The 24,047-nt window shown below is 39.5% G+C and overlaps 1 protein-coding gene across 1 annotated transcript in view; it reads left to right on the forward strand.

Annotated features, from left to right (window-relative positions):
* The first annotated feature begins 5,756 nt into the window (after window positions 1–5,756).
* PCDH15 (protocadherin related 15) overlaps window positions 5,757–24,047 on the forward strand; it is a 1,260,230-nt gene continuing 1,241,939 nt past the window's right edge. The window contains exon 1 of the mRNA XM_086679475.1: window positions 5,757–5,829. The gene's annotated coding sequence lies outside the window, so the exon portion shown is untranslated. The remainder of the gene's footprint in view (window positions 5,830–24,047) is intronic.

Below are 24,047 nucleotides of genomic sequence, written 5' to 3' on the forward strand. Positions count from 1 at the left end.
ACCACTGCTCAGCCATTCCAAGTCCTGAATGCAGTATTCTCTCCTAGATAAGCAATCAAATCCTCAATCACATAAAAACGCACTACGAAGTGACTGCTGTTAATTCTTGAGTTGAAGCCAGTGTCTACTTCTGATTTAAAATTGCATGATCTTGAATCACAGATCTGCAAGACATTTAAGAATTCATCAAGTTCAAAATGCCGACTGTATGAACTGGTAAATTAGATGGTAGTTAGGCAAAGAACTTTGTCGAATGCTAAATAGCCACGTGGGCTGACACCCCCCTTTTTTACTTAAACTCTTCAACCTCCACTTTCTCCCTCTGCCTTAGCCCGTCATGGCTTAAAATGTGCAGAGATTTACGAAGCTGCATGACTTTGTTAGGGTGGTGATAAGAAAAATGCTATGACAGCAGCAACATAGGAGCTGTTAGGAATTTGAGATCGCACCTTGAACGTAGGAAAGTTGGATGTTAAGTGGTAGTTGGAGAAATAGTAAATTTTAACTCTGTGGTCTCAGTGCATAGAATGCATCGCTCTCTTAGCAGGGGCTGCGGGAAGAACGGAATTGCTAGTCTCAAAGCAGGCGCTGGAGGAAGAAGGGGGGCGGGAGATCGGCATTGCTCATGTTGAGTTTGAAATGATGATAGGCGTTCAAGTAGAATCGGAAACAGAATGCTGGAGGGATGTAGGCTGGAAATGCCATTTATGTCTTAGGATGCACTACCCTCTCTCTATTTAATCCTGTAGTGGAGACGAGGGGGGCAGGGGAGGTGGGTGGGCACTGTCTGCTCTCTGGGCCTTACCCCCACCTTCTGAGACACATTCACACGAGATAGAAGTTGAACCCTCCTGTCACATTATAAAACATCACAGCCCCATCTCCTCCTTCCCACAGCGCCTAAACAACCGTGTGATTTGACTTTTGTGTGATTGCGCATCGAATGATGGCTGGTAACAGTACTTAAGCAGCAAAGTAAATCTGAGTATTATTTAATTCATATTATTTTTGTCTGACCTTTAAATACTTTCAGTATCCAGTTAATTAATGTCCTCTACTCTTTCCACTTTGCACACATATACAACCATTCTTATACAGCAAAACACCATATAATTTCATACTTCTTTCCATTCTCATGTTTATACTTGTTTCAGAATTCAAAGTATCACCCTATTGTAGATGACATTTTCAGAGACTACAATTTGCTTTTTTTAACCTGTATTCTTTTACTGTGATAAATCCCCAAACACTTCCTTATTCAGGTATTATCAGATGTGGAGTGGTTGCTCAATTAGATCGCACCATAAATCTGTCTACAATTGTATATTTGGGGACACTGCTAAAGAGCTGAAATGCAGTGAAACGATACATCATATTGACTAAATGCTATACTACCATGTCCTAGAAGCCAGTCATGAGTAAGACTTTAAAAAGCACACACTAGGGGCGCCTGGGTGGCTCAGTCGGTTAAGCATCCGACTTCAGCTCAGGTCACGATCTCGCGGTCCGTGAGTTCGAGCCCCGCGTCGGCCTCTAGGCTGATGGATGGCTCAGAGCCTGGAGCCTGCTTCCGATTCTGTGTCTCCCTCTCTCTCTGCCCCTCTCCCGTTCATGCTCTGTCTCTCTCTGTCTCAAAAATAAATAAACGTTAAAAAAAATAAAATAAATAAAAATAAAAAGCACACACTCGTCTTCCTAACCAGTGATTCTAGACCTCGTTTGATTTCATTGGGTAACACAGTTCCAAAATGCGGTCCAGAGTTGTATTCTGTAAATCAATAGACTCTTTATCCCAGAAATTATTGGGGCAGTCCCAAGCAGGGAGAAAACCTTAGGTTTATCCCTGTTACTACACAGAGCTCCAAAGGGGTACTGTTGAAGTATCAATCTAGGAAAATGGTTTTACATTTTAATATTCTCAGTAAATGAAATAGTGCAGGTCTTGGTACCAACCTAAGATGTTACCTTTATCCTGCCTCCTGATGTTTGAATAGGTATAAACTATTTACTGTAATTGGACACTCTAGGGATAACTTTGGGTTCTTTTGTATTTTTTATTTTTTATTTTTTTAATTGAAGTATAGTTGACACACACTGTTACATTAGTTCAGGCGTATTACACAGTGATTTCACAACTCTATACGTTATGCTGCACTCACCACACTTGCAGCTGCTGTCTCTCGGCACACGACGCTGTCACAGTATCACTGACTGTATTGCCTGTGCGGACCCTTTCCTCCCCACGACTTGTTCCTTCCATAACTGGAAGCTTGTGTCTCCCTCTCCTCTTTTCCCGTTCCGTCCTCCCTCCACCCCCTCTCCCCTGGCACCCATTTGTTTGTTCTCTGTATTTAGGGGCCTATTTTTGCTTTTTCTTTGTTTTGCGTTTTAGATTCCACACATAAGTGACATCATACAATATTTGTCTTTCTCTGGCCAGCTTAGCATAATATCCTCTAGGTCCATCCATGTCGTCATGAATGGCAAGATTTCATTCTTGTTTATGGCTGGGTAATGTTCCATTGAATATACATACCTCCCTTCTCCATTCGTCTGCTGACGGACCCTTGGGCTGCTTCCATGTCTTGGCTATTGTAGGTAATGCTGCTATAAACATAGGGGCATATGTTTCCTTGGAATTAGTGTTTTTGTATTTTTGTGTGGATACCCAGTAGCGTGTCACCAGATCACAGAGTAGTTCTGTTTTACCTGTTTGAGGAACCTCCACACTGTTTTCCACTGTGGCTGCACCAGTTTGCAGTCCCACCAACAGTGCACGAGGGTTCCTGTTTCTCTACATCCTTGCCAGCACCTGTTGTTTCTTGTGTTGTTGATTTTAGTCGTTCTGCCAGGTGGGAGGTGATATCTCATTGTGGTTTTAATTTGCATTTTCCTGATGATGAGGGATGTGGAGCATCTTTTCATGTGTCTGTTTGCCATCTGGATGCCTTCTTTGGCAAGAAGAAAACATCCGTTTAGCTCCTCTGCCTACTTTTTAATCAGATTACTTACTATTTTGGCGTTAGGTTGTAGAAGTTCCTTATATATTTGGATACTACCCTATTTATCTTCTCCCATTTAGTAGGTTGTCGTTTTATTTGTTTATTGTTTTCTCCACTGTGCAAAATTTTCTATTTTGATGCAGTCCCAATAATTTATTTCTGCTTTTTTTCCCTTGCCTAAGGCAACCTGTCTAGAAAAAATGTTTCTATGGCTGATGTCAAAGAAATTACTGCCTGTGTTTTCTTCCAGAAGTTTTATGGTTTCAGGTCTCACATTTGGGTGTTTAATTCATTTTGAGTTTTTGTGTGTTGTGTAGGAAGTGGCTGAGTTTCATTCTTTTGCATGTTTGGGTCCGGTTTTCCCAACACTATTTGTTGAAGAAACTATCTTTTTCTGTTGTATATTTTTGCCTCCTTGCCCACAATTGGCTGTATGGGTGTGAGTTTATTTCAGGGCTCCCTATAATGTGTACCGATTAATGTGTTTGTTTTTGTGCTGGGACCACACTGTCAGGCTCTGACTTGTAACTCCCCAAATGTAGGACTCCTGATGTAAATACTAAAAAGGTAAACATTTGAGTAATTACTTGGTCTTCAGAAATACAAGGATTAAGTATATGCACATTCATATGAAGTTAAGGTGTTTTTTTTTTTTTTTACATAATTATAGTTTACATGTGATGAAATGATGCAAACTTCTCTTTAATTCATCTATCTCATCACACTGGAGGCATTACATACTACAAATCTTCTACTGTTTCTACTGTATTTTATAGAGCGTGTAAGCATTGCTCAGAAAGCATGGTGAGCAGCCCCACTGTGTTACCCAGTAGACCCAAACTATAGTATAAAATGGTTTGTTTAAAGTGGGACTAATTAAGGGTTTAGCAACTACTCAGAAACATAAGGAACTTCTACGGAAAATCTAGATATTTCTCGTTCAAAGGAAGCTATCCTCAGAGCCCAAGTACAGTCAGGAGTTCACTGTAATAATTGCCCTGTTCTCTAGAGTCTTCGAGTTGTACTACAATGTCCCAGGTGCTACCAAGAGGCCAGAGTGGATGTGGAGGGTGGTGATATTAATTCTGAAGATCTTGTCAAACCCCATCCCATAATTTGACTGAAAAGGTTCAAGGATATATTTTATATATTGATGTGAAGTTTATATTTTATTATGAATAAATAGGTGAATATGCTGCTTATTTTTTTTTTTAATTTTTTTTTTTTGAACGTTTATTTATTTTTGGGACAGAGAGAGACAGAGCATGAACGGGGGAGGGGCAGAGAGAGAGGGAGACACAGAATCGGAAACAGGCTCCAGGCTCCGAGCCATCAGCCCAGAGCCCGACGCGGGGCTCGAACTCGCGGACCGCGAGATCGTGACCTGGCTGAAGTCGGACGCTTAACCGACTGCGCCACCCAGGCGCCCCTATTTTTTTTAAATTTTAAAAACTATCCTATTTATTTGTCCTTAAAGTTAGATATTTTGTAATCCTCAAAGAGATACAAAAATTGACTTTTGTGCATTTCCTAATTTTTAACTTGTATAGAAATTTTTTTATATATTCAAAAAACACACTATTGTCAAATTTCAGTTGTATCTTCCAGATTTGTATTTATCTCATTTCTTATGAGACTACTTGCTACTATTGAATGTAAATCATTTTAGAAACATTCTTTAAAATTTTTGTGCATTTATTTCCACTTAATTAGAAATTGACAAAGTTTGTGAGAAACAAATATTTTGCCATAAATTAAGTGCATCTGTTAACTTCATATTCTATGGAGTTTCAAGAAAACATGTTTCAGTGTTTTAAACTATAGCTTTTTCTGTGTATTTCTGTGCCTGTTTTGTAATATGTGCACACTCAGTACAGTACTAGCTATTGGACTTTAAGAGCTATGAATAATTAAGACCTGTTCTTCCACTTTGAGGAAGATTAAAGCCCAGTAGGAATAATGTCAGTTCCTAAAATGCCTTAAGATTTTGCATTGCAGTATCAGAAAACCCATTTCTCCTTTGAAAACACGTAGATGTGCGATTTGTGAACTTAAGGTAATAATGGTGTGATTTAACATTCTGAAAATTAAATTTGGTGTAGGCTCAAAAGTTGCCTTCAATCTGTACAGTTGTCCTTGTCTTGAATATATTTACCATATCATAAAACACCACATTTTTAAAGCGTCATTGAAAGAGAATGTATACTGTGCTACCTTGCTAGGACTCTGGTAAAATAGAAAATAAAATTTTGCAGGTGAAAGTAATTTTCTGTTTCTAAAGTAAAGAATATAACCCAGAACACTTAGGATGGGATGCGTACGTAGAGTTAAGTTTTTGTTTGGTTTGTGTTTTTTAAAGTTTCTTTATTTATTTTGAGAGAGAGAGAGAGAGAGTGAGCGAGCGCACACATGAGTGGTGGTGGTGGTGGGGAATCCCAAGCAGGCTCTGAGCTGTCAGCTCAGAGCCCAACACGTCGCTCGATCTCACAACCATGTGATCATGACCTGAGCTGAAGTCTGACATTTAACTGACTGAGCCACCCAGGAGCCCCACAGAATTAAGTTTTAAGTAGGAAGCATGCTCTTTCCAAAACTTACCTGCATGATTGTAAGATTTACTCTTCAGGATGTTCATTAATTCCCTGCAAACATACATATAATCTATAAGAAAATGAATCACTCCTGTGTTTTACACTTGATTGAAGTCTTTGTTTTTGATGTGACGTTGATCAATAACTCTGTCCTCTAGGACGATGGAAATATCATCATTTACTAGAAGCACTTGAAGTTTCCAGAACCCATGGTGACAGAAGGACAAGAGAGCAGGGTGAGTAGCGGTTATGTTTCTCTTCAAATTATATCCTTTATATAATATCTTCTCTTTTATATCATATTTTGTCTTCTGTATTTTATAGAGTGTGTAAGCATTACTCTGAAAGCATGGTGAGCAGCCCCACTGTGTTACCAAATAAACCCAAACTATAGTACAAGGTGGTTTGTTTAAAGTGGGACTAATTAAGGGTTTAGCAACTACTCAGAAACATAAGGAACTCCTACGGAAAATCTAGATATTTCCGGTTCAAAGGAAGTTATCCTGAGAACCCAAGTACAGTCAGGAGTTCACTGTAAACGTCTTTTACATTAAGTTCATTATGTTACATACAGAGTTTACTGTTCAGGCCCTCCTCCCCTTCTCACAGTAGTTGTGTGCATGTCTGACTCAGCTGAGCCAGAAAGAGAGAAAAGAGTTAATCACAGAGTCTATCAAGTCTCTCCCCAGAGAAGTGAAAAGCCAGTATTTTCTCTTTTATTTTTTTTTTTTTTTTTTTTTTTTTTTTTTTTTTTTTTTTTTTTTATATGAAATTTATTGTCAAATTGGTTTCCATACAACACCCAGTGCTCATCCCAAAAGGTGCCCTCCTCAGTACCCATCACCCACCCTCTCCTCCCTCCCACCCCCCATCAACCCTTAGTTTGTTCTCAGTTCTCAACAGTCTCTTATGCTTTGGCTCTCTCCCACTCTAACCTCTTTTTTTTTTTTTGTTCCCCTCCCCCATGGGTTTCTCTTAAGTTTCTCAGGATCCACATAAGAGTGAAACCATATGGTATCTGTCTTTCTCTGTATGGCTTATTTCACTTAGCATCACACTCTCCAGTTCCATCCACGTTGCTACAAAAGGCCATATTTCATTTTTTCTCATTGCCACGTAGTACTCCATTGTGTATATAAACCACAATTTCTTTATCCATTCATCAGTTGATGGACATTTAGGCTCTTTCCATAATTTGGCTATTGTTGAGAGTGCTGCTATGAACATTGGGGTACAAGTGCCCCTATGCATCAGTACTCCTGTGTCCCTTGGATAAATTCCTAGCAGTGCTATTGCTGGGTCATAGGGTAGGTCTATTTTTAATTTTCTGAGGAACCTCCACACTGCTTTCCAGAGCGGCTGCACCAATTTGCATTCCCACCAACAGTGCAAGAGGGTTCCCGTTTCTCCACATCCTCTCCAGCATCTATAGTCTCCTGATTTGTTCATTTTGGCCACTCTGACTGGCGTGAGGTGATATCTGAGTGTGGTTTTGATTTGTATTTCCCTGATAAGGAGCGACGCTGAACATCTTTTCATGTGCCTGTTGGCCATCCGGATGTCTTCTTTAGAGAAGTGTCTATTCATGTTTTCTGCCCATTTCTTCACTGGGTTATTTGCTTTTCGGGTGTGGAGTTTGGTGAGCTCTTTATAGATTTTGGATACTAGCCCTTTGTCCGATATGTCATTTGCAAATATCTTTTCCCATTCCGTTGGTTGCCTTTTAGTTTTGTTGGTTGTTTCCTTTGCTGTGCAGAAGCTTTTTATCTTCATAAGGTCCCAGGAATTCACTTTTGCTTTTAATTCCCTTGCCTTTGGGGATGTGTCGAGTAAGAGATTGCTACGGCTGAGGTCAGAGAGGTCTTTTCCTGCTTTCTCCTCTAGGGTTTTGATGGTTTCCTGTCTCACATTCAGGTCCTTTATCCATTTTGAGTTTATTTTTGTGAATGGTGTGAGAAAGTGGTCTAGTTTCAACCTTCTGCATGTTGCTGTCCAGTTCTCCCAGCACCATTTGTTAAAGAGACTGTCTTTTTTCCATTGGATGTTCTTTCCTGCTTTGTCAAAGATTAGTTGGCCATACGTTTGTGGGTCTAGTTCTGGGGTTTCTATTCTATTCCATTGGTCTATGTGTCTGTTTTTCTGCCAATACCATGCTGTCTTGATGATGACAGCTTTGTAGTAGAGGCTAAAGTCTGGGATTGTGATGCCTCCTGCTTTGGTCTTCTTCTTCAAAATTACTTTGGCTATTCGGGGCCTTTTGTGGTTCCATATGAATTTTAGGATTGCTTGTTCTAGTTTCGAGAAGAATGCTGGTGCAATTTTGATTGGGATTGCATTGAATGTGTAGATAGCTTTGGGTAGTATTGACATTTTGATAATATTTATTCTTCCAATCCATGAGCAGGAATGTCTTTCCATTTCTTTAAATCTTCTTCAATTACCTTCATAAGCTTTCTATAGTTTTCAGCATACAGATCCTTTACATCTTTGGTTAGATTTATTCCTAGGTATTTTATGCTTCTTGGTGCAATTGTGAATGGGATCAGTTTCTTTATTTGTCTTTCTGTTGCTTCATTGTTAGTGTATAAGAATGCAACTGATTTCTGTACATTGATTTTGTATCCTGCAACTTTGCTGAATTCATGTATCAGTTCTAGCAGACTTTTGGTGGAGTCTATCGGATTTTCCATGTATAATATCATGTCATCTGCAAAGAGCGAAAGCTTGACTTCATCTTTGCCAATTTTGATGCCTTTGATTTCCTTTTGTTGTCTGATTGCTGATGCTAGAACTTCCAGCACTATGTTAAACAACAGCGGTGAGAGTGGGCATCCCTGTCGTGTTCCTGATCTCAGGGAAAAAGCTCTCAGTTTTTCCCCGTTGAGGATGATGTTAGCTGTGGGCTTTTCATAAATGGCTTTTATGATCTTTAAGTATGTTCCTTCTATCCCGAGTATTTTCTCTTTTAATACATTAAAACAAAGCAAACCTTCTACCCAGTTTAAATGTATTATTCTTCATTGATTGTCTCCTTCTCTTGGAGGACGTTCTGGCAGTAAAGCTGTAGACACATTGCATCCATCACCATGTGTCAGAGGGCCACCGGGTCGATGGCTCTTTTTGAACTTTGCTGTTTCAGAAAACCAGAGCTGAGTGTTATAGGCAGAAGTTTGACATTTTCAGGATGAAAATCAATTTTCTTTTATGTGTTTCTGAAGTGAGCTGGTGCTCTGATTGCAGGAGAAATGGTTTGGCTTCTGGAATTTTGGGGTTGCAAAATAGGAATTAAGATAAAATTTGGCTAACAGTCACATCAGTGACAGCAAGGAGAAATATATTTTAGCGGTCTCATAATGTTTTAAATCCATGGAGGGAGAATCAGAAATAGAAACTTAGGGAAATAAGCAGAGAATAATTTCTTCCCAATTGAGGTAGTAAGTAGTGAATGAAATTTTTATTTAAACTTTAGCTTAGTTAAAGGTATAACCTGGTGTTTCAGAAAAACAAATACTCTTAAAGAAGAAATACATCATTGTAATTTGCATTTTATGGCAATAAGTTTATATATAGTGTGTGTATATACATGTCTGCTTATTTTTTTTTAATTCCTTTTGCTTTTAGTAGAATGTAGGCTCCAGAGAGATAGAGAACTCGTTTCTCTTAACTATGGCATGGGAGGCACTCATAAATATTTGCTACCTTAATACTTTAAAATATTAAAAATAATATTTTACAATGTTATATTTTTGTAATGTCAGTATAAATATGACATAAAGCGATTTTTGGATGGATTTATAATATTTTGAACATGTGAAGAGTTGAAATAACTTTTCTTTGTCTGTAATTATGACTTAACTTTTTTATGACTTCAATTTTTAAATATCTTCTCAAGTTGTAAAAGTGCTAACAGTACTTCTTCGTATACGTAAGATGTCTGTGTTAAGTATGTCGAAACGCATGTGAGGCTTTATATTTCACACAGTAGCTTAATTTCTCACGTAAGCCCATTTAAATTTCTGTGAAAGAACATATTTCAGATAATAAAGTTTTCATGCAAAGGAGCGTAATTTTTTTTAAGTTATGGTTCCATTTTGTTGATGAATGCATAGAAGCATGGGAGTAATCATAGAAAAGAGACAAACTTCATGTCCCAGAGTTTCTTACTATTTCCAGTTCAAGGTAAGTTCACAATGAATTTTCTGTCTCCGAGCGTTCAAGGACATGTGATGTAAATATCTTTTTGAAGAATGATTAATAACATGGATGTGTGTGTTTGCACGTGTATGTGGTAGATAGACGGGCATTCCTGGAGCTCTGTCCAAGTTTCCAGCACACACACTCAGATGCAGCCATCCTCAGTTCTCTGCTGTGAGAATAAGTGTCTGTCCTATGCACCCCTGCACTTGATAAGTGCTCGTCCAGTGCACCTTCCCCCCACTACCAGCACTTATATGGTAGGAGCGTGTTCAAAGGTCAAATAATAAAGATGAGGCCATTACAGTTCTCAGTACAGGTAAACTGGGTCATCATAGAAAAATATAGAACATATTGTGTTCGATATTTTGTAGAAATATGTTCTAATTATGTTCTAAAATGTAGAACATATTATGTGTTTTTAAATAAATTTAGGGAATAGTTTTGTCCTGATTTACAGAAAGGAAAACCGTTTCTCTCCTTGAGCCATCGGTACACTGTTGGTGTACAAAAAGTCAGTGAGAACACAATCGGGTTGGAAGGGACTTTATTCGGCAGAAACTTTCTCAATATATACTTTCTCAATATATACTGCAACTAAGCTTTCTAAGATGTTACCTGCCCTATGCTCAGATGTATTAGTTAATTTCTTAAAGCATTTTGCATATCTTATGTAACTTTTTCAAATTATTTTTAGTTAAGCATCACATTAAATATATTCAACAGGTAAATTGTTCAAAGCAACGTTACTTTTATGGGCATCATTGGTAGTGTTCTCAGTTATATTCATAGGACGATGACACAGAATACTGACCAAAGAGAATGTGTGAGACACTGTCATGAAGGGACTCTGTGGAACAGGGCGAGTCCAGGAGCATCGCTGCGAGACTGTGACCCAGAGGTCCTTGAGTGGGCTCACGTGGGCAGGCTTTCCTTGTCAGAAATGTTGTTCCCTTGAAAGCCTCAGATGACACCAAGCCGAGGGGCTGAGATCCAAACTGGAGTCTGACTCCAGAATCGTAGCAGGTTCTACGGTGCGGTCTTTCCTCAAAAAACGGGAAGGCATCTGGGCTGGGGTGAGAGTTTGTACCTGGGTTGCGTGATTTACAAATCTGAGGCTGCATGTCTTTGCATATTGAATTTGCCTTTGTGAGATCATCCCAGGTCGTCTCTTTGGAGTACACATGTGTCAGCTACGAGTATTTTTGTATCTGTTGGATGAAACGAATGGACTCACCAAATAATTTGTGCACACGTCTAAGCCCCTGGGAAAATAATACTTTTTATTTAGCTTCTTTTTCAGCCGTCAACCTGTTTACTCAAGTTGGAGAAATGGTTTGTTTAAAGTGGTATAAGTGAGGCCAAGTATATTTTATAAAGGAAGTATTGAGGTTGAAGAAAGCAGTAATTTAAGAATGATAAGAAAATATAGCAAGAGGCATCTACATCTAACGGGGTCTGTAATTGTGTAACCAATCACGTTAATGTACCTAAAGCCTGGTATTTCTGGCTCCCTTTAAATTACATTAAATAATTTTAAATCTTAGAGCATGGATTCTCTCCTCAAGTACATTTGTGGCTGTTTTGATGTTAATTATCCACATCACTCCAATAATTACCACACGAGGCGTGCTGTAACTTCTACTTTAAGGAAGCATAAGCGGTCCTTGTATCATGGGCCAGGCGGTTTGCTAAGTGGCTTAATTGTATCAGAGGAAATCACTAGAATAATAAGTGAATTCACAGAAAGGTAGATATTATCAGATGAGATCAGTACTGCAGTTTGGTTAAAAAAAAAATATTTTCTTGTGGTTTTCTAAAGCTTCATTTGCCCACCTGGAGATCCCCAGATGCCTGGGCCTGAGATACAATCCATTAAATAGATGCCTGTCTGCAACCCATCTTGGGAACTCGGGGGCGATACGAAAATCGGCAACACACAATAGGAATACATATGGTATAGAACAGAAACCGCAGGCTCAGAGCTGTTCTGCCATCAAAAAGGAACCATGAAAATTTCTCTATTTTTTTTTTTTTTTTTTTTTTTTTTACTATTTAGGTGTTGTTACTTTTAACCTAATAGCAAGATTTTGTACTCTTTTTTTGTTTTTTCCTATAAAAGACCAGATTAAATACTTGAGGCTTTGTGGGCTGTGTGGGTCTCTTTGGTGACTATTTGACTCTGCTTTTGTAGGACAAAAGTGGGCTTAGATCTTACGTAATAAACAAATGGGTGGCTGTGTTCCGATATAACTTTATTAAAACATCCTGTGGGCTGGATTTGGCCTGTGTGTAGAATCTGCCAGTCTCTGCTAATAAGATGCAGAGATACTTCTGGAAATTTCTATCATTTATCTCTATCATCTCTATATCTATATATCTATATCTATATATCTATATATGTATCAGAGAGAGAGAGAGTGATCAGAAGCATGTGGCGGGGGGGGGGGGGGAGGAAGGGAGAGAGAAAGTGAGAGAGAGAGGGAGAGAATCCCAAGCAGTCTCCATGCTCATCGTGAAGCCCAAGTGGGTTTGATCCCATGACCCAGGGATCTTGACCTGAGCAGGAATCCAGTCAGATGCTGAACCACCTGAGCCACCCAGGCGCCCTGGACATCTCTGTTCTTGAGAAAAGTCCTTTATTCTTCTATAGCAAACCCTCTAGAAGTTACGCTTTCAGGATATAACCTGTCTTCATTGATAACTATCATCCCCGGTGAGTACGTAGCAGTAAAGAGGACATTGATGAAGGGAATCGCTTTTTATAGGAAATCAACTCTTTCAACCTGGCCACCCACACTGTGGCATTAATATTACCCCTGTGCTGGGTACTGGACAGCTAAGGAGGATGAGTTACATGCTTCTGTTTCCTCAGTGAGTGTTATGTCCACTGGGAGTGTTGGTGATAATTTTGCACAGGGCAGGGATTGCAACTGGCACACAGAAGAATGGGAAAAGGGTGTGATGGTGTCACATGAACATTAAAATGTTTTCTGAGGAGATTAAAAGGAACAACAGCAACAAAAAGACTGGTTACAGGTGATGGACGAAGCGTAATGTAGGAAAGATCGTGCAGATAGGCTTGCAAAGATCATGCCCAGCCTTCAGCAGCAGCACCACAGCAGGGGAGGATAGGGAGAGAACTTGGGTGCTGTTGTAAGGGTGTGGGCAAGGAGGAGCTGAAGCAAGGGGGAAAGCGGGTTCCTCCTGCAGCAGACAGTAGGTGGCAGAAGGTGTGAGACTGAAACCTAAGTCAGTACCCGCAAGGTGCTTATGATCCAAGGGAAATGCCAGCCTCCCGGAGGATGCTAACACAACTTCCTATTGGATTAAGGGATACCCACTCGCCCTCAGGCAAGGACAGTGCAAGTTTACATTGCGGGGACGATACCTTTTATCGCCTCTTCTAAGTTGTAGCAAAAAGCATACCTAACATCCTTTAAGTGGTTTTGAGAATTTCAGCGACCAAAGAGCATAATCTGGATATTTGAGGACTGAATGAATATAAGTAACAGTTCAATCTACAACACGCCCCTCTGCACCCCAACACAGGTCCAGTGTTTGTCACCCCTAGTGTGCCTTCAGCCCTGCACACACGTCGGGACTCGGGGCTTCCTCTCTGTTTCCTTCGCTGTTCTGCTGTGCTGCTCATGTTCTGCTCCTCGCCCAGCCCTAGAGCAAGAAGCGGTCAGGACTGTCCCTGGTGTCAACCCTCTTCCCTGAGGAGGTTGGGGGGGGGGCGGGGAGGTGGGAGCTGGCCTGGCCGGAAACGTGACCCCCCCTCTCTCCACTTAAGTTCTGTGGCCCAGAAATGGGTCAGATGGCCACACCTTTGGCAGGAGAAATGGGAAAACGCCTGTTTGGCATTCTTGCCTTTCACATAGGAAGTGAAAGGGGACGAGAAGATTCAGTCACTTCAGACGTGCACGCGGAGAGCTACGGGGATTTTGAAGCATTTTGTACGTTGTTTCCAATTCTGTGTCTCCCTCTCTCTCTGCCCCTCCCCCGTTCATGCTCTGTCTCTCTCTGTCCCAAAAATAAATAAACGTTGAAAAAAAAAAATTTTAAAAAAGGGGCGCCTGGGTGGCGCAGTCGGTTGAGCGTCCGACTTCAGCCAGGTCACGATCTCGCGATCCGTGAGTTCGAGCCCCGCGTCGGGCTCTGGGCTGATGGCTCAGAGCCTGGAGCCTGTTTCCAATTCTGTGTCTCCCTCTCTCTCTGCCCCTCCCCCGTTCATGCTCTGTCTCTCTCTGTCCCAAAAATAAATAAACGTTGAAAAAAAAAAAATTTTGAAGCATTTTGTACGAATTTTCAGAAGATGATTTTAGCCAAACTGTATATCCGTTTTCAAAATTAATAAAGACAATTCAAACTTCGGTGGTAAGGAAAGAAGAAAAAAAAAAAAACACCTGTATTTTGAAGTAGGGTAAAAAAGAGATACCAGACCCAAACTGATATAACTGGTATCTGTTAGATGTGACAAAATAGTTGAGTTCTGGTAGCATCTTGTGAGATGTAATGTGCATTTGTGGTTGAGGAGTGATTTGTCATAATATGGAAGCGAGGGGGACCTTGTGAGGGGCTGCTGCCCCAAGATCTGTGTGCAATCCCACACACACCCTTGACTGCCACCTGGCTGGACTGAAGCCGGTTGCCACACAGGACATGAGCCTCCCTTTCATCTCCGCCATGAGGATGCTGGTAATTGCCCTTCACTCTGTGTAGGTTTGTGGCAAGACCCAAGTGAGTGGCGTTTTAAAAATTGCTTCATCAACGGCAAAATGGTCTACGTCTTCCTCTCTCTTGGTCTCTCCCTCTGTCTTCCTCTCCCTCTCCGCCTCTCTCCCTTCTCTATTTTCGCACATGAGGCCTCTCCCTGGAACGCTTGAAATGATCAGTTCCATCACAGAGTGTCATCCGTCATCTGGTGTCTCTCCGAGAGCTTGTCAGTCTGTTGTTTTTTTTTTTTTCTCCCCCTACTTAAAGCAAGTTGAGTCACGCTATTAGGCGCTGCTGCTTTAATGATTACATCTTTTTCTCACTTCAGAAGCTTTTGTCTCTGACCCCAGACCCTCTGAAAGCCTGATCATATATAATCAGCTGTTATTCTGTTTGACCATTGGAGTTCATATAGCAAGTTAGAGAAACCATAGTGGGCGCAGTTCTGTCTTGTAATAGAATTAGTGCCTGAAATGACTTTCGGGTCATTAAGAGTAAGGAGGATTTCCCTTACACGACAACTGAGGAGTTACAGATCTTGGAAATGTGTAAGGTCATTAATACTCCCACCCCAACTTACTCCTATCTCCTGTTTACACCCAGCACATCAGTAAAATCTCAAAGAATTATTACTCACATATCAGATCAGAAATCCAAACCCATCACCCCTACTTGTACAAAGATTTTACAATCATTGAGTGTCCAATCTAGAAGCAAAGGAGATAATAAAAATATATATACACACATACATAAAAATACATATACACACAATAAACTGCACACTTTTGTGTAATATGTTTTCAGTGATTTTCTGTGTACACACCCCTACCTATGAGCACTTTCACATGTGTGCTATGCCCTTTAGAGTGAAAGTAACTACAAATATAACTCAGATTAGCATAAACAATGAAGGAAGTTTATTGACTTACGACTCCGACAGTCCAGAATTCCTCAGGAAATGACTGATCTGAGGGCCGAGTGATATTGCCACCCATCAGTGTAGTTTTAAGATCCGATCTGAGTCTGACTTGTGTTCTCTCCGGAGCCTGCATGTTTCCAGATTTATATCCTTAGCACTTTCAACAAAGCCCCTAGTTCTTCTCTATCCTGCCTATTCATGTCACACACCCACCTCTGAACCAGCCAATAACTGTGGCCAGTGCTTACTGACTTAGCTTGGGTCATAAGCTTCACATTTGGAATAAGCTAGCCATCAGCATGCCCGGATCACAGAGATGGAGACTCTGAAAAACAGAAGGGAAGATTCCAGGTGGCAGTGGGTGAAGCGCATTCTACTTCCGTAATAACAGAATCAATTCCAACTGTGCATGTTTAGAGTCTGGATTCCAACTCTTGATGTAACGAACAAATACGGGTATTCTCCCCAGAGCGTAGGAAATAAGTTTGTTGTCATGAACTATTAGATTGAACCACTTACAGTTGCCACTTGGGTCTGGAGGCATCAAAAGATCAAAACACTTACTATGGTTTAGCCAGATGGAAAGAAGTTGTGTAGAAAACCGGACATGATTGCTTCAGTTAGGCCAAAGATTACAATCATTAGTACGTATAATATCTTCCAATGTTTAGCTGTCTTATTTAACATATCTATGCAGCAGTGAATCTCATTAATTTTCCTAGAGGTATGTATTTGTGTAATTTATTCCAAGAAACTTAAGCAAGAATGGAACTTCTTAAAGTTAAATACTCATTGCATACTTTATTGGAATACTTGAGGCTCATGGTTGACCAACAGTACGATGACCCTTAAATGTATAGGCAAGATACAAGTGATCAGGCTGTGTTCATGCACTGGTCTGTGGATCCCTGATGGCCCATTGTTATATGCATGAAGCAGACCCTTTTACTTCTAGGGGAGCATTGACTCTCTTCACGGGTTTCCTGGGTTGGTTTATTTTGGGTATAGCCATTGTTTGGTCCTCTCTGGACAAGTGTAGGTGAGTGAGTCCTAACCTTGGCTTGGTGTCACTGCTGAGTCTCACGGATAGGGCCTTAGGGAAGAACATTCGTATTTAGAGCCTTGTCAGGAATCAAGGGTATCTATTCTTTATTGACAAGTACATATCAAACCTTGTTTTACAAAATATTATCAAGGCCTTTTGCCTCTTCATTTGTGCAGGCATACTAAGTACATGGAAACATCAGCCATGTCGTCAGGGGATTGATGGGGCTACCTGCCATCTGCGGATTAGTTACATGTGGAGTTCTGTAAAGAAACTGCTCCAAAGTTCACATCACTCTTTCCACCAAAGGGAAAATAATTTTTATAAAACTATCTCTAAGGACCTCACTGAAAACTATTTTTTTGCCTCTATGTGAGGCCTAAAAGAGATTTCATTTTTCTGATCAATGATTTTTTTTTATTATTAAATATACGTAACTGAAAATGATTACTTGTTTTCCTCTCCTGTCAGGAAACTCAGAGATAACTCTGTGGTCACTGTCTTAGAATGTCACACAAGAGCTTTGGGGTTCATTTTATTTCACCCATCCTTCTCTATTTTTCTAATTTTTTTAAATTAAAATAACACTTTTCTTAATAACCAAAAAAAAAACCCACACCCAAAAATAGTAAAATATAGCGCATGAAAAGTGATCAAGTTATATTCTGAAAGAAAGAAAAATAAGTCAGTAGAAATGACACTTATAATCCACTAAAATAACCACTGTGAGTATCTAGGTCGGCGTTCTGTAATGTGTCACTTGTATTTATCATTTGAGAATTGTACCATGTCACTGTTAGCGTCCTCTTTGGAACAACATGGTGTCCACGCCTCTGTCCTCTGCAACCACATGCTGACTCACCATGTCTCTGAGCCACACTGCCCCTGGCCGTCCTGCCCCCTCTGGTGGCTGTATGGAGAAGGCTGGCCTACAGCAGCACAGGGTCACTGTCATGAGGAGCTCACACAGGCTAGTGCAGTCTAGGGTCACATGCAGGGGTGCTGATGGGTCAGGGTGCAAGGCGAGATCACCCACAGCTCAAATTATGTATTTGCATTGACTAGAGAAGAAATGGTCAGAGGTAGAAAGGTATCAGTGGTACCCTAGAAGTTCTGAAATGTGTACTCTCCAGATTCTAGATGTGTTAAGGGGTGAAAAGTCTCGGGTGCATCCTTTCATGTCCCTCTCTGATTATCCACTGAGTACCTTCCTCTTGGTGGTCTGTGGAAAGTTCGGAGGCGCATCTCAGGGCCGGGGTTTCCTGAAGGGGGTGCTGGGGTGTTCCAGACTTCCTCTTGCTGCTGTGCCCTCCCTAAGCCAGAACCATGATATGCTAGTTGCTTTACTTTGCACCAAGCACTGAGCAGTTGCTTCAGCAATGCAAATCTGGGGAGGTGGGGGAACACACACCGACTTTTAGTTATTTTATTTTATTAATTTTGTTTGTGAAAGAGAGAGAGAGAGAGAGAGAGAGAGAGCACAAGTGGGGGAGGGGCAGAGAGAGAAGGAGACACAGAGTCCTAAGCAAGCTCTAGGCTCCGAGCTGTCAGCACAGAGCCTGACACAGGGCTTGAACCCACAAACTATGAGATGGTGAACTGAGCCAAAGTCAGTACTGGATCGACTGAGCCAATTGGCGCCCCAATCTTTAGTTGTTTTAAATCCACAGTTTATTTTTTTTTGGGGGGTGTGAACCTGTTTCCACTAGTTTTTTTTTTTTTTTTTTTTCTTTGTGAAGCTTTAAAGAACCTTTGGTCCACTTGTATATTTATGCCTCATGACACTCTATTCATATACATGTGTAGGCATTTATATAAATGCAGATCTTTGTACATACATACAAATGCACATGGAATTTCGCAAATACATTAATTTGTGAGAGGGCACACATGTGAGCAGGGGAGGGGCCGAGAGAAGGGAAAAAGAGAATCCCAAGCAGGCCCCATGCTGTCAGCACAGACCCCCCTGAGATGGTGACCTTAGCCGAAACAAAGAGTCAGATCCTTAATTGACTGAGCCACAAGGGGAATCTACAAATACATGTTTTTAAGCCCAATTTTCTTTGACTAATATTAGTTTTCACCCTAGGTGAAATATTCCTGTATCTATCTATTGATCTCTCTTTCCACAGATGATTTCTGGGTAGCTTAAAACATTAAAGTTGAAAAGTTTTCATAGTTATTAAAACAACTAGTATATACTAAATCAAAGAATAACTGTAGTTCTTTATTTCTCATAGGTATGCAATTTTAATTTTGAAGTGGATTCTAGTGTCCTGAAAAACAAATTTCATATATATATATATATATATATATATATATATATATATATATTTTTTTTTTTTATTTAAGAATTTTTAAAAAGTTTTATTTAAATTCCATTGGTTAGCATACAGTCTAGTGTTAATTTCAGGTGTACCATATAGTGATTCAACACTTCCATACATCACCTGGTGCTCATCACAAGTGCCCTCCTTCATATTTCACCCATCCCCCCCCAGCCTCCCCTCTGGTGACCATCAGTGTGTTCCCTATAGTTAATAGTCTATTTCTTGGTTTGCCACCCCCCCTTCCTCCCACATTCTTTTTTTTTTTTTTTTACTTTGCTCATTTTGTTTCTTAAATTCCACATGAGTGAAATCATATGATATTTATCTTTCTTTGACCTATTCACTTAGCACTATACTCTAGCTTCATCCAAGTCATTGCAAATGGCAAGATTTCATCCCTTTTTATTGCTGAGTAATATTCCAGTGTGTGTGTGTGTGTGTGTGTGTGTGTGTGTGTGTGTGTGTGTGTGTATATGCGTATGCCAGTCTTCTTTGTCCATTCATCAGTCAATGGACAAATGAACACTTGGGTGGTTTCCATAATTTGGATATTGTGCATAATGCTGCTATAAATATTGGCATGCATGGATCCCTTTGAATTAATATTTTTGTATTTTTTGGGAAATACCTAGTAGTGCAATTGCTGGATTTTAGGGTAGTTCTTTCTTAACATTTTGAGGAACCTCCATACTGTTTTCCAGAGTGGCTGCACCAGTTTGCATTCCCGCCAACAGTGCAGGAAGGTTCCCCTTTTCTCCCTCATGAACACCTCTTGTGTTTTGTGTTGTTGATTTTAGCCATTCTTGCAGGTGTGAGGTGATATCTCATTGAGGTTTGGTTTGTATTTCTGTGATAATCAATGGTATTGAGCATCTTTTCATGTATCTGTTGGCTATTTGGATGTCTTCTTTTTAAATTTTATTTTACTTTTTATTTTTTAAATTTACATCCAACTTAATTAGCCTATAGTGCAATAATGATTTCAGGAGTAGAATCCAATGATTTATCCTCTATGTATAACACCCAGTGCTCATCCCAACAAGTGTCTCCCTTAATGCCCCATCACACATTTAGCCCATCCTCCCACTCACAAACCCTCCAACAACTCTCAGTTTGTTCTCTATATTTAAGAGTCTCTTCCATTTCCCCCTCCCTGTTTTTATATTATTTTTACTTCCCTTTCTTTATGTTCATCTGTTTTGTATCATAAATTCCACTTTTGAGTGAAGCTATATAATTGTCTTTCTATGACTAATTTTGCTTAGCATAATACACTGTAGTTCCATCCATGTGGTTGCAAATGGCAAGATTTCATACTTTTTGATTGCGAGTAATACTCCTTTGTATATATACACCGCATCTTCTTTATCCATTCAGCTGTCGATGGACATTTGGGTTCTTACCATACCTTGGCTATTGTTGAAAGCACAGGCATAAACATTGGGGTGCATGTGTCCCTTTGAAACAGCACACGTGTATCCTTTGGAAAATACATAGTAGTGCAATTGCTGGGTTGTAGGGTAGTTCTATTTAAAAATTTTTAAGGAAACTTTGGTACTGTATTCCAGAGTGGCTGCACCAGTTTGCATTCCCACCAGCAGTGCAAAAGAGTTCTGCTTTCTCTGCATCCTCACCAACATCTGTTGATGCCTAAGTTGTTAATTTTAGCCATTCTGACTGGTAGGAGGTGGTATCTCATTGTGGTTTTGATTTGTATTTCCCTGATGATGAGTGATGTTGAGCATCTTTTCATGTGTCTGTTAGCCATCTGGATGTCTTCTTTGGAGAAGTGTCTATTCATATATTTTGCCCATTTCTTCACTAAATTATTTGTTTTTTGGGTGTGAAGTTTGGTAAGTTCTTGAGAGATTATGGATACTAACCCTTTATCTGACATGTCATTTGAAAATATCTGTTCCCATTTTGTGGGTTGCCTTTTACTTTTGCTGATTGTTTCCTTCACTGTGCAGAAGCTTTTTTATCTTGATGAAGCCCCAATAGTTCATTTTAGCTTTTGGTTCCCTTGCCTCTGGAGATGTATTGAGTAGGAAGTTGCTGCAGCTGAGGTCAGAGAGGTTTTTGGCTGATTTTTCCTCTAGGATTTTGATGATTTCCTGTCTTATATTTAGGTGTTTCATCCATTTTGAGTTTATTGTTGTGTATGGTGTAAAAAAGTGGTACAGGTTCATTCTTCATGTTGCTGTCCAGTTTTCCCAGCACCATTTGCTGAAGAGACTGTCTTTATTCCATTGGGTATTCTTTCCTGCTTTGTCAAAGATTAGTTGGCTATATTTTCTGGGTCTATTTCTGGCTTCTCTGTTCTGTTCCATTTATCTGAGTGTTTTTGTGCCAGTACTATACTGTCTTGATGATTACAGCTTTGTAATACAGCTTGAAGTCCAGGATTATGATGCCTCCTGCTTCGGTTTTCTTTTTCAAGATTGCTTTGGCTATTCAGGATCTTTTCTGGTTCCATACAAATTTTAGGATTTTTTATTCTAGCTCTGTGAAGGATGCTGGTATTATTTTGATAGGTATCACATTGAATATGTAGATTGCTTTGGGTAGTATTGGCATTTTAACAATATTGGTTCTTCCTATCCATGAGCATAGGCTATTTCTCCATTTTTTGTATCTTCTTCAGTTTCTTTCATAAGCTTTCTATAGTGTGCAGGGTATAGATTTTTAACCGCTTTGGTTAGGTTTATTTCTAGGTGTTTTATGGTTTTTGATGAAATTGTAAATGGGATTGAATTCTTGATTTCTCTTTTGGGTGCTTTATATTTATTGTATAAAAGTGCAACCAATATCTCTGTATTGATTTTATATCCTGTGACTTTGCTGAATTCACGAATCAGTTCTAGCTGTTTTTTGATGGCATCTTTTGGGTTTCCCATACAGAGTATCATGCCATCTACAAAGAGTGAAAGTTTGACTTCCTCCTTGATGATTTGGATGCCTTTTATTCCTTTGTGTTGTCTGATTGCTGAGGCTAGAACTTCCAATACTATGTTGAATAACAGTGGTGAGCACGGACATCCCTGTCAGTGTTCCTAACCTTAGGGGAAAGCTCTGTTTCTCGCCATTAAGTATGATATTAGCGGTGGGTCATTCATATACGGCTTTTATGATCTCAAGGTATGCTCCTTCTATTCCTACTTTCTTGAGGGTTTTGATCAAGAAATGATGCTGAATTTTGTCAGGTGCTTTCTCTGCATCTATTGAGAGGATCATGTGGTTCTGGTCCTTTTTCTAATGTCGTGTATCACATTGATTGATTTATAGATATTGAATCATCCCTGCATCCCGTGAATAAATCCCACTTGATCATGGTGAATAATTCTTACAATGTACTGTTGGATCCAGTTGAACCCAGTTGAGGATTTTTGCACCCATGTTCATCAGGGAAGTTGGTCTGTAGTTGTCCTGTTTAGTGGAAACAAGGTAATGTTGGCCTCATAGAATGAGTTTGGAAGTTTTCCTTCCATTTCTACTTTTTTGGAACAGCTTCAAAAGAATAGGTATTAACTTTTCTTTAAATGTTTGGTAGAATTTCCCTGGAAAGCCATCTGGCCCTGGGCCCTTGTTTTCTGGGAGATTTTTGATTATTGATTCAATTTCTTTACTGGTTATGGGTCTGTTCAAATTTTCTATTTCTCCCTGTTTAAGTTTTGGAAGTTTATATGTTTCTAGGAATTTGTGCATTTTTTCCAGCTTGCCCAATTTATTGGCATATAATTGCTCATAATAATCTCTTATTGTTTGTATTTCTGTTGTGTTGGTTTTGATCTCTCCTCTTTCAGTCTTGATTTTATTTTATTTATTTGGGTCCTTTCCTTTTTATTTTTGATCAAACTTACTAAGGGCTTATCAATTTTGTTAATTTCAAAGAACCAGCTCCTAGTTTCATTGATCTGTTGTACGTTTTTTGTTTGTTTGTTTTGTTTTGTTTTGTTTTTAATTTTGATAGCATTGATTTCTGCTCTAATCTTTATTATTTCCTGTCTTCTGCTGGTTTGGGGTTTTATTTGGTATTCTTTTTCCAGATCTTTAAGGTGTAATGTTAGGTTGTGTATATGAGACCTTTCTTCCTTCTTTAGGAAGGGGTGGATTGCTATATACTTTCCTTTTATGACCACCTTTGCTGCATCCCAGAAGCTTTGGGCTGTGGTGTTATCATTTTCATTGATTCCATGTACTTTTTAATTTCTTCTTTAACTTCTTAGTTAACTCATTCATTCCTTAGTAGGATGTTCATTGGCCTCCAAATATTTGTTGTGTTCCCCAGTTTTTTTTTTTTCTTATGGTTGATTTTGAGTTTCATAGCCTTGTGCCTAAAAATATGCATGGTATGATCTCTATCTTTTTGAACTTGTTGAAGGCTGATTTGTGTCCCAGTATGTGATCTGTTCTGGAGAACGTTCCATGTGCACTGGAGAAGAATGTATATTCCACTGCTTTAGGATGAAATGTTCTGAATATATCTGTTAATTCCATCTGATCCAGTGTGTCATTCAAAGCCATTGTTTTCTTGTTGATTTTCTGATTAGATGATCTGTCCATTGCTGTGAGTGGAATGTTGGTGTCCCCTACTATTATGACATTATCATCAATGAGTTTCTGTATGTTTGTGATTATTTGATTTATATATTTGGGTTCCATCACTTTTGGGGCATAAACATTAACAATTGTTTGATCTTGGTGAATAGACCCCTTAATTATGATATAATGTCCTTCTTTATCTCTTGTTACAGTCTTTATTTTAAAATCTAGATTGTCTGATAAAAGTATGGCTATTCCGGCTTTCTTTTGGCAACCATTAGCATGATAGATGATTCTCCATCCCTTTACTTTCAATCTGAAGGTGTCTCTAGGTCTAAAATAGGTCTCTTGTAAACAACATATAGATGGATCTTGTTTTCTTATCCATTCTGTTACTCTGTGTCTTTACATTGGAGCATTTAGTCCGTTGACATTTAGAGTGAGTACTGAAAATATGAATTCATTGCCATTGTGTTGCCTGTAGAGTTGGGGTTCTGGTGGTATTCTCTGGTCCTTTCTAGTCTTTGTTGCTTTTAGTCTTTTTTTTTTTTTTTTTTTTTTTAATTTTGTTTCATATTTTCTCGCCTCTCCCCTTAAAATTTCTTGCAGGGCTGGTTTAGGGGTTACAATCTCCTATAGTTTTTGTTTGTCTGGGAAACTCTTTATCTCTCCTTCTATTTTGAATAACAGACTTGCTGGATAAAG

The sequence above is a fragment of the Puma concolor genome, chromosome D2 (assembly GCF_028749965.1).
Source record: "Puma concolor isolate L17-30 chromosome D2, mPumCon1.1.hap2, whole genome shotgun sequence".
NCBI lineage: Eukaryota > Metazoa > Chordata > Mammalia > Carnivora > Felidae > Puma > Puma concolor.